Source organism: Myotis yumanensis, unplaced genomic scaffold (genome assembly GCF_028538775.1).
Source record: "Myotis yumanensis isolate MYYU_CA2020_CCGP unplaced genomic scaffold, mMyoYum1.0.hap1 SCAF_16, whole genome shotgun sequence".
NCBI lineage: Eukaryota > Metazoa > Chordata > Mammalia > Chiroptera > Vespertilionidae > Myotis > Myotis yumanensis.
Window position 1 is genome coordinate 42,379,904 of NW_027223767.1, and position 10,851 is coordinate 42,390,754.

Below are 10,851 nucleotides of genomic sequence, written 5' to 3' on the forward strand. Positions count from 1 at the left end.
GCAGTGGCCCGTCCAGAGTCATGCAAGAGGTCCAGAGGGGCCCGTGCAGTCCCTGGAAGGCCCTTCCGAAGGGCAACCAGGTCCAATCTTATTTTTTACAATTAATAATCTTTTTAATCAGCCTGGACCCAGTGTGTTCCTTTATCCCATGACTTCTCACTGAACTCTGCCCGACATCATTTAGATTCATTTCTGATGGTTTGCTGACTAATCTCACATTCAGGTGAGTGTGGTTGGACTGCTCTTTATGTGTGTGATGCCCAAGGTGGATGTGTTTTCCCCTTTTAATTTCAGAGGTGACTGCGGCGCGTTGGGGCCTTTGACCCAATAAGCAGACACCTCGTGCAGACAGAGAGCAAGAAAGCCAAAGCAGGACGGTCAGTGTTTTGGATAATGAGCTGGGCACACTAGAAGCTTTGACCTCCAGATGAGAGTGGAAACTTGAATGTTGTTGACTGATGGGATCTTTGTGCCACCAAGCCATTAGCGAGATGATCCCTCCCCTCTAAACCCCGTAATGCTGGAGTGGAAACTGGCCTGTGGGACACTGTTTGGTTCTGATTCCTGCAACTCTAAGGAAAAAGACGTTTAGATTTGAGGGGATTCAATACATGCAACAGAAATGATTAACGAGTGGAAAGGGGTCAACTCTAGGGGAGAAACATTATCTATATATATAAAAGCTAAGCGACCAAACAACCAGTGCTATGACGCACACTGACCACTAGGGGACAGATGCTCAATGCACAGGATCAGGCTCCCTCCTGTCTGGATTGGGCCTGTGGGGGTCAAGCCAAAACCGGCTATCTAACACTCCCCAAGAGGTCCCAAATTGTGAGAGGGCGCAGGCCAGGTCGAGGGACCCACCAGTGCACGAATCCGTGCACCGGGCCTCTAGTGACGATATAGAAGGCGTAACTCAAGTGTGGGAATGTAGCACCCAGCCCACAGTGAACAGAGCTCCCTGAAGTTTGTAACACTTGTGGGCTTGTCTTGTGCAGCCCCCCTTCACCCCGGGCTTATATCTTGGGAAGGTGATCATGCCATGTCCTCAAGGTCACTCAACCTGGCTGTAAGCCAAGAAGCAACAGAAGGCAAAGGAATAGTTTTGGGGCACGGGCCCAAGGGCCAAAGAGAAAGCGAAAATCCAAGAGTTTGCCTGGCAGTAGAGGGGACATACCTGCTCCTTTTGCCCAGGTGAAGTGGGGAGAGTTTCGACCCCCTCAAGACCCTTGAAGGTGAGCTCTTAACCAGCCGAAGGGAAAAGAGGGGCCCCACACACAGTTCCCCTTCCTTTCCTGTCTGAGAAAACAGACATCCAGAAAAGTGAGGTGACAGACTCAAGGTCACAGAAATGGAAACTCAGGCCACTGGTTCTGCAAACCAGAAGGTGCCAAACATTGGGCGAGGCTGGGGGCTGAGGTGGAGGGTAGGATTTCTGCTCTAATTCAGGCTAGTCGCAGCGGTTCTCAACCTGTGGGTCGCGACCCCTTTGGCGGTCGAACGACCCTTTCACAGGGGTCGCCTAAGACCATCCTGCATATCAGATATTTACATTACGATTCATAACAGTAGCAACATTACAGTTATGAAGTAGCAACGGAAATAATTTTATGGTTGGGTCACAACATGAGGAACTGTATTTAAAGGGCCAGAAGGTTGAGAACCACTGGCTCTAGTGGAAGAGGCAGGGGAATGGCACAGGGACGGGTCGGGGGTCATAGCATTGAGGACATGGCCGTAAGGAGGTCAGTGGTTACCTTAGAGCATTTTCTGGCCACTGATGGAGGCAGAAGCCAAGGCTGAGGAGAAGGTAAGCAAACACACTGAGTATAACTCCTTTGCAGACGTCGGGCCCGGAGAGAGGAAGGGAATCTCTCCCGCCCACTCTTAAGAACTTATGTCTCAATGTAGTCAACACATTTATTTTTGTCTAGAAGTCATGGCATACAGGTTGTTCCGTAAAGTTACAGACACTTTCATAACTGGTATTTGTAATAAAAGTCATGTTTACAGGATAATTATAGCTTTAAATCGAGAAAGAAAACAAGCACCTTCAACCCCAACACAATTTTGAGAACGGTTTCCTGAAGACAGACACGTACGTGTTCCTCTACCTCTTCAACCTCTCCATCTTCCAAGTAAAGGTTTGCTCCGTGCTTACGATTAACCCTTTACAACATGCTTTCCTGAGCCAGTGGCTCGGTTCAGGGGTGTGTGATAAAGGCATAACATTTGTTTTCCCAGTTTGGTGCCAAGCCCTGACTGGTAACATTTGTCTGTCTCCATGGCCCATTTCAAACTCCCACGGTGACATTACTGGGCACGGTGTTGGAAAGGGGTCACCATTATCTCATATTTCCACCATGCAGATAAACAGATGTCTATAACCTCAAGAGCACAGATAATAGTAAAGTGTAAAACCAACAGGAAGAGATGCATGTTGAGCATTACTTTTGCTGTTAATTGTATGTTAATACATTGTTTGCGGGTAGTTTTTATCGCGCGCTAACAGGTGGCTCTACTTCTTACAGTCAACGTAAAACGTATAAATACGTTTCCCGCATACAATGTGTTCTAATACAACTTGGTGTTTAATGGGCCACTCCACAACCAGCTCTCGGAATTCCTGAAAATGTAACCATTGGCTCTAGAGAGCCAGTGTGAACCAGCTCCAACACCCCGCTCACTGACGGGGCGTCCAGTCTGTCCTCCCGCATCTGTGCACCTCGTCGTTTTCTGTCATCCCTCAGCACTTTAAAATGCACTTGCCCGGTTGCATGCCTTTTTAGGATCTATAGATACATCGACATTGATACATGAACCAATAGTCATATTACACAGGTTTAATCTCTCCAGTTAAACATTTTCCTATCTCTTACCAGTATGGGAAGTATGTATTTTATTGAACCACTGGTGACAAATGGGCATATCCCCTGGTACATTATCCAGTACAATCCTCAGTCATCGCAGGGGGTTGTGGTCCCGTAGCGCAGCCTTCCCGCCCCCTTTCCCTCTGTACATTTAAAGAGGAAGATAAAGACAGATCCGGGCATGTGAGAGTGGCCAGCATCCGAGCGGGTGATCCCTGGGGTCTTCTATGCCCACCAGAGTTTTAATAACTGTGCCTTGGTTTGGCCTTTTAAGGATGAATTTTTAGGACTTTTTTTGTTTCCTTTGCTAGTATTTCCTTTACACGTTTGACATACAATGTGCCAGGGACTGTGCTAGTTTCTATGGCTAACCGGTGAGTAAAACTGCTCCCTGCCCTCATTGGAGCTTAGCATCTAATGGGGAGATAGTGTCCCCGAAAGACATAAGGTGCAACCATGCCGCGTGCACGGGATACGGTGAGAGCCTGTGAGAGGGGAATTCATCTCGAAGGGGAGATCCAGAAAGGCTTCCCAAAGAAAGCAGCCTTTGAAAGTGAGAGCTGAAGGATGAGAAGCTGTCAGCCTGGTGATGTTGGAGAGGCGCGTTCTTCGCAGAAGAAATCGCATATATTAAGCCCTGAGTCAGGAGGGAGCTCGGTGTGTTTCGGGAGCCCCGAGCGCGGCGAGGCCTCAGAGCAAGTTAGAAGCCAGCCCGGCAGGACCTGCGCCGACGTCAGTGACGGCGAACCTATGACACGCGTGTCAGAGGTGACACGCGAACTCATTTTTTTGGTTGATTTTTCTTTGTTAAATGGCATTTAAATATATAAAATAAATATCAAAAATATAAGTCTTTGCTTTACTATGGTTGCAAATATCAAAAAATTTCTATATGTGACACGACACCAGAGTTAAGTTAGGGTTTTTCAAAATGCTGACATGCCGAGCTCAAAAGGTTCGCCATCACTGGCCTAGGTCCTAGTTAGACCTGATGGATCGTGTACTAAGAACAGTGAGAAATTGTTGATTTTTAAGCAAGAAGGGGTGACAAGAATTTCATTTTAATAAGATCTTTAGCTAGAATACATAAAAGTCAATGTTGGGAGCAGGAATGGAGGAAGGCAAGAGATAATGCAACTTGAACGAGGGAAGTGGCAGAGATGGAAATGCATAGGTATATTTGAGAGATTTAGGGGGCAAATCTGGCAGAACTTGATGATGGATTGGATAGAGTAAGGATGAAGAGCTGACTAGGATGGATTCACCAAAGCAGAGACCAATGGGAATATAAACAGGCTTGAGGGAGATTAGAGCATTCCTTTTATTTCACTTTTTAAAAGTATATTATTTTTATTGATTTCAGAGAGGAAGGGAGAGAGAGGTAGAAACATCAATGATGAGAGAGGTCCTTGATTGGCTGCCTCCTGCATACCCCACAATGGGATTAAGCCCGCAACCCCGGGCATGTGCCCTTGACTGGAATCAAACCTGGGACCCTTCAGTCGGCAGGCTGACCCTCTATCCCAGGGGTCCTCAAACTACGGCCCGAGGGCCACATGCAAATACAAATATTGTATTTGTTCCCGTTTTGTTTTTTTACTTCAAAATAAGATATGTGCAGTGTGCATAGGAATTTGTTCATAGTTGTTTTTTTTTTTAACTATAGTGCGGCCCTCCAACGGTCTGAGGGACAGTGAACTGGCCCCCTGTTTAAAAAGTTTGAGGACCCCTGCTCTATCCACTGACCCGAACCGGCTGGGGCAAGGAATTCTTCATTTAAAGGCCAGTGAAAGAAGATAAGCCACAAAGGAGGAGACGTGGCCAAAGATCAGAAGAAAACATGTAAGTGAAGAGAACCAATACAAAGTTGTTCAAAGTATCAAATGGGGTAGAATAAAAAAACGAATTTTAAAAAGCCCTTTGGAGCTAGCATCATGAAAGCCATTGGTGACTTTAGCCAGAGCCATTTCAGGGAAGGGACCCCTGCGGGGATGAGAGGAGGAGTGAGTGGGAGGTGAGGAAGAAAACAGGGAATCCGGCTTCAAAGTCTTTGAAGTTTGGCTGCGGAGGGAGGGACCAAGTTGGGGCAGTAACTGGAGGAGGGAAATGAGTAGAGGGAAGTGTTTTACTTTTTTCCTGTAGAATGAAAGTGGTGTGAGCATGTCCAAAGCTGGTAGGAAGGGCCCAGCCCAGGTTGGTGTTTGCAGAGCACAGCCTTGGAGTCCAGGAATCTGGCTCTGACCCTCCTCCACATTCATGGTCCTGACCAAAGTACTCACTTGCCTGTGTAAGCCTTAGTTTTCTCATCTGCAAAATGGGCTTTATGGAGTTCTGGGAAATTAATGAGGCAGTGCATGCCAAGTGCTCAGCAGGGATGCGAATGTTATTGTCATTGCTATTTCATTCTTGTCTGTCCTAACCGAAGCCATAAGTAATCTTCTGGGTCCATTTCCTTTTAGGATTTCTTGGAACGGAATCTAAACATGGGAGGAGACACTGAAGTGGACCCCTGGGGGAGCATGGGAATCCTGGAGCAGGATGACCTGTGGAGAAGGCATCCTGGGAGCTGTGAGGGGGAGTCCACAGGAGTCTCGGGAAAGTGCCAGCCTGCGCCACCCGGGATAACTCTTCCATTCTCCATTTACGATCATCACGGTCACGTTATCTTCTCCGAAGGCTCGGAGTGCTTGACACCAGGCACTCAGAGAGGGCGGTGAGAGGCAGGGCAGCAGCACAGCTGCTGGCAGGAGTGAAAGTCAGGCCTGGGGAGCGGATGGAAGTACTTGGGGCCCAGGAGCCCTGTTTCTTGGGCTGTTGCTGCCTCCAGGGGACCAGGAAAGACGGGTGATGCCTCCCAGCTCCTGCAAGCCCATCTTGGCTGCACCTCTTTCCCTCTTCAGCTTCTTTTCCCTTCCTCTTCTGCCCTGATCTTCCCTCCTCCTGGCGCATGGAAGCTTCCGTTTATTCCTCTCCTGTTTTCCTGGACATTTCCCTCCCCCACCTCCAGTCCTGCTCACCAGAGTGACATCTTGAGCCTGATCCTGCTGCATTAAAAAAAAAAAAAAAAGTGCCTACAACGGGCCCTCCGGTGCTGATCTCCGCTGAGATGTGGCAGATGGCAGAGCCTGACTGAGCAGCAGCGGCCCCTCCTCTCCGGCCTGGGAGCTGCCAAGACTTAGGAATGGGGCCTTTCCACTCTCTTGTACCCCTCACCTACCCCGGTTTCCCCAAACCAGCATCCTCTCACCCATTGCAGACGCCGCCCGGACCTGTGTGTGTCTTCCCCACCCCTGTCCTTGTGAAGGCACCCACGGATGCAGTTGGATCAGAGTCCATCCGGGAGTCCAGGTTCACTGGCCAGGCCTTCTGTGTCCCCCATGCACTCCGCCCTCCTCAAAGTGTGAGGAAGAAATGGGTCACGCACGGCCCCGGCCCCAGGGGCTCACTCTCGGGTCCAGTCCAAGCCGGGCACTTTTCACACTCCCAGTTCCCAGGGGTGCCAGCGAGGCCAGGCCATCCAGGCTGATGAGAAACTGGCCTGTCGGTGGAGGTGACCTGAAGATGGGGCAGGGGGAGAAATCGGGTGTGTGGGCTGGGGCAATGGGCCGGGACTGGGGAGTGCGCCTGGCTGCATTCTCTGATCGTCCTGTGAAGTGTACGGGTAGAGGTCCCCGGGGTTCTGCACACACGCACCCCCAGCGTGCCACGGGGGCTTCCGGGGTGCAGAAGTGAGATTCTGGGCCCCAGCAGCAGCGGGAATGCGACCAAGGGCCCGGTTTCTTGGCCAGAATCAAGGGAAACAAAAGTGAATGTCTTTCCATAGGTGTCATCTTCTGTCAGTTTGACAGGTTCCAGCCTTCCCTGTGGGTTTTCCCCGGCACATTCCTCCCGCAGCAGGACTGAGTGCCCGGGGCCAGTGCCCCTACTGCCCGGCCCAGGCACGGCAGGAGCCTGCCCGCAGTGCGGGTCACACGCAGAGCCCCTCCCGCGCCGCCTCGGTGCCAAACAGTTCCAGCTGCTTCACGCGGCCCCACTCGCAACGGCCCTCGGGCAGGAAGGATGGTCCTCGCTTTACAGATGGGGAAACCGGGACACAAAGGTGTTCAGTCACTTGCCCAAGGTCAACCTGGCTCCAGACCCCGTGTTCCCAGCCGCTGCGCTCACAGCCGACCCTGAAAGGAGAGAAACCAGCCTCTCCCTTCCCAGGAGACCATGGCATGCTGGGGGCCCGGGAAGTCGGTGGGGGGACAGCAGAGGGGGGCGCTGATGGCACTGGCCCCACACTGACATGATGCCACGTTCCAGGCCAGTTTGCTCCTCACAGTCGCCCGTGAGCAGGTGCGGGGAGCTCTGCCATCCAAGACCCAGGGGCAAGGTGACCAGTCAAGATCCCTTAACAACTCAGGCCCAAGCCCAGCTCTCTTGAAACACATCCCAGCTGGGCGTGGTCATGCTTCGACCCCAAGGCGGGGAGCCCAGGCGCCTTGGGACCGAGCAGGCCCCTCTTCCCCGGGTGGGGCCACCCCGCAAGCCGTAAACTCGACGTGGGGCCATGAACGAAGGGAAGAGCAGCTGCTGGGTGAGGAGCCAGAGGCCCGGCTTTCCCTGTGACTCCCCGTGCCCCCCACTGTGCCCCCGGAGCTACCCGGGGTCTCTTCTGGCCCGAGGACCGGGGATGCGAACGGCGCAGCAGCCTGTCCCCCTGTTGTCACCTCCTCTCCCAAGCTGGCAGAATGGAAGCTGTGCGCACACCCCAGCCCAACAAGGCCGACTGGGGGTTCAGGATGCTGGGCCCAGGTAGCTCACTGGATACACCTCAGAGGAAGGGCCTCCTGCCCCTGGGGAGCCTCCAGCCCCCCTGAGCTGGGCCACGTGGCCCCTCCCCTCAGGATCCTCCAATCTGAGGGGCAGATGGCTCCTGTGTCCAGCTTCCTGTTAGTCAAGGGGCGGGGACACCTCCACATCTCCTACTGCCCCACGTTGGCAGGTACATGGCACTCCAGACTCAGCCTGAATCAGAGTGAGGGGCAGGCTCTTTAGAGGGGGCTGTGGGTGTGAGGGGACCACAGAGGAAACAAGAGGGGTGCAGAGCTGCAGCCCGATGCTGGCAGAGAGGATGGGGTAGGAAGCAGGGAGCCACCCGGCTGGGACTGGGGGAGGGGGGACGTGTTCATCAGAGCAAACCACGGAGCCTCTCGGCTTCAGCTTTTGAAGAGAACCTTTGGGTTGGGAGTGACGGGCCTTGGGACTCCTCCTCTTCCCCCTGAGTTTCTCCTTCCTGTTGGGGCTTCCTCCTTCCACTCCGGCCACTGACGTCACACGGGCCCCAGCAGAACATGTCCTTTTAGGCACCGGCTCACATGTGAACCGAAGCCCCTTCCCCGGGGCTCCCGGCACCTGGAGACCAGCTGGAACTCAGAGGCTTTAGGAAACAATGGCTGTTGGATGAAAAGCACTGAGGACAGGAGGGGATGAATGTGTGATGGCCACAGGCTTCACAATAGCCCAGCCCGGCGAGCCTGGGTTTCCGAAGCTGCCCCGGCTAAGACTTGGCAACCTCTGAGCTGGCCTGGCTCCTTCCTTCTGCCTCTGAGGGAGGAGGAGCCTGCCCTCTGAAGGGGGGAGGGACCAGCGCAAAGAGGGGGTGTCCTTCCTAACCCCCAAGAAACTACACGGCCCCTCAAAGCCCACCTAGTCATTCCCTTTCGTCCCCACTCTCCGGTGGATGACACCTTGAGGACAGTCCCTGTGTGCAGGGGCCTGGCTTTTCTTTGGTGGGTGCAGAGATCCCACCACCCCCATTTCTTAAGCCATGACAATTCGGGAGGAATCAGAACCACGCCTGCTCCTATGCAGGATCCTTCCCGGGCCAGGGTCTCGGGAGAGCTCAGTTCCGTGTTTAAACAGCCGGTGCCGGTCTCCATGTAAACACAAAACCCACATTGGCAGCTTCAGGCTCGAGAGCCTGGTTCTCTGCTCCCAAAGGCCCGGTTTGCCCCACTCCCCCGCTTGGCTGTGGACCAAGGCCGCGCACGGCCGCGCTGGCTGCCCCGTGCAGCCTGTGCCCACCGGACCCCGGGTCCCCCCACCGATGGGAGGGCAGCCAGCACTCTGCCCTCTCAACCGTTCCCCTCCCGCCACAGGCCCCCTTCTGCATCGGACTTCCAAGGCTGTGTTGTCGCAGGTAATTAAAGGGTTTTAATTAAATTAGGATCCCATCTGGCTGGGATCAGTCAGGCCCTTAACGAGGATTGTGTGTCAGCAACATCAGAATGTGGATGGGGACCCAGACCTGTGGGGGCTGGATGGGGGGACTGGAAGCCTTTCAGACGGGGGTGAAGAATCCCTCTGAGCCCCTGGCGGCTCCCTGCCAGGCAGCAGCCAGTTGTTCCACCTCCCGGAATGGAGGCCGCGCGCCTTGATGGCGGAGACCAGCGCTTCCCCTTGTTTGTTCTTGCCTGCGAGTCTATAAAACCTCTGAGGTGTGGCAAGAGATGTGAGCACGGTCTCAATTCTACAGGCGAGGAAACGGGCGTCCACAGGAGTGAGGTGCTCAAACACACCCATCCAATCAGGTGGAACGAGACTTAACCGCTAGAAATGGAGAGCCAATCAGATAGAAACTTGGTAGGAAGAAGATAGAAATTTGCGTTTTCTCTAGTGGAACGGTCTGGAAGGAGGCAGCCTCGGGCTGGTGTGATATTTCTCTCCCACCAAGTTTTCAGGGAACAAGACGTTGCCCTTCATTTCTAGGCTATGGTTTTTGTCCTCATGGCCCAAGATGGCAGCTGGAGCTCCAGCGATCACATCCATATTCCAGGCAGCAGAATGGAAGATGGAACAAAGAAGAAGGGCCACACTTAAGGTTTCTGGAAGTTGCCAAATAACCCCTTTGCTATGTTACTGCTCATGTCTTAGTCCCATGGCCACATTTGGTGCAAGGGAGGCAGAGAGATGTGTTTATTTCAGGCAGCCACGTGCCCAGCTAAAACCTGAGGATGTCGTTACCATGGAAAAGGGTGGATGGATATTAGGGAACAATGAGCGGTCTCTGCCACATGCATGATGGAGCAGAACCAGGTCTCCCACCTCTGGCCCCAGCCCTTTTACCTACCCGCCAGGAGCGGGGCTGAAGTTAACGCCAACTCATCTCCAAAAACAAAGAGGAGGAAGCAGCATTTGTTAAGCAGCTCCGTTAATTTTCCCAACAATGCTGCAAGGGAGGGAGGGGCCAGTTTTTCACATAGGGCGGGTCTGGGAGGTTATATCATTTGTCCACATCCCCCAGCTACAAACTACAGACCCAGGGGTGGGACCCAGATATATCTTCCCACAGCACTCAGGTTGCCGGCTCACGGGAACTGCCAGCCTGTCCCTTGGGACTGTCCAGCGGGGTGGCCCTGAGACGATGAGCTGGGAGACTCGGCCAGGCGTCCTTCGCTTGGATTGTTGTCAGGCCAGCCTTTGACCTTGGCAGGCCAGCAGGAACCAGGGTCCCCTGTGGGACCAGAAGCCAGCCCCCCCGCTCCCCCCAGCTGAGTGCCAGGTCTCCTCTGTTATTTGTGCTTCTGTGGAGAGCGGCTACAGCGTTTGGACAAGTTCAAGCCTCGGGCTAATGAGAGGGCACGGTCCTCTCGTGGCAAAGCCTATAGTTCAGTGGTTCTCAACCTTCCTAATGCTGCGACCTTTTGATACAGTTCCTCATGTTGTGGTGACCCCCAACCATAAAATTGTTTTCGTTGCTACTTCATCACTGTAACTTTGCTACTGTTATGAATCGTAATATAAATATCTGATATGCAGGATGTATTTTCATTGTTACAAATTGAACATAATTAAAGCATAGTGATTAATCACAAAAACAATATGTAATTATATATGTGTTTTCCGATGGTCTTAGGCGACCCCTGTGAAAGGGTCATTCGACCCCCAAAGGGGTCTCGACCCACAGGTTATAGTTGGTGCCAAAGGCAATGGT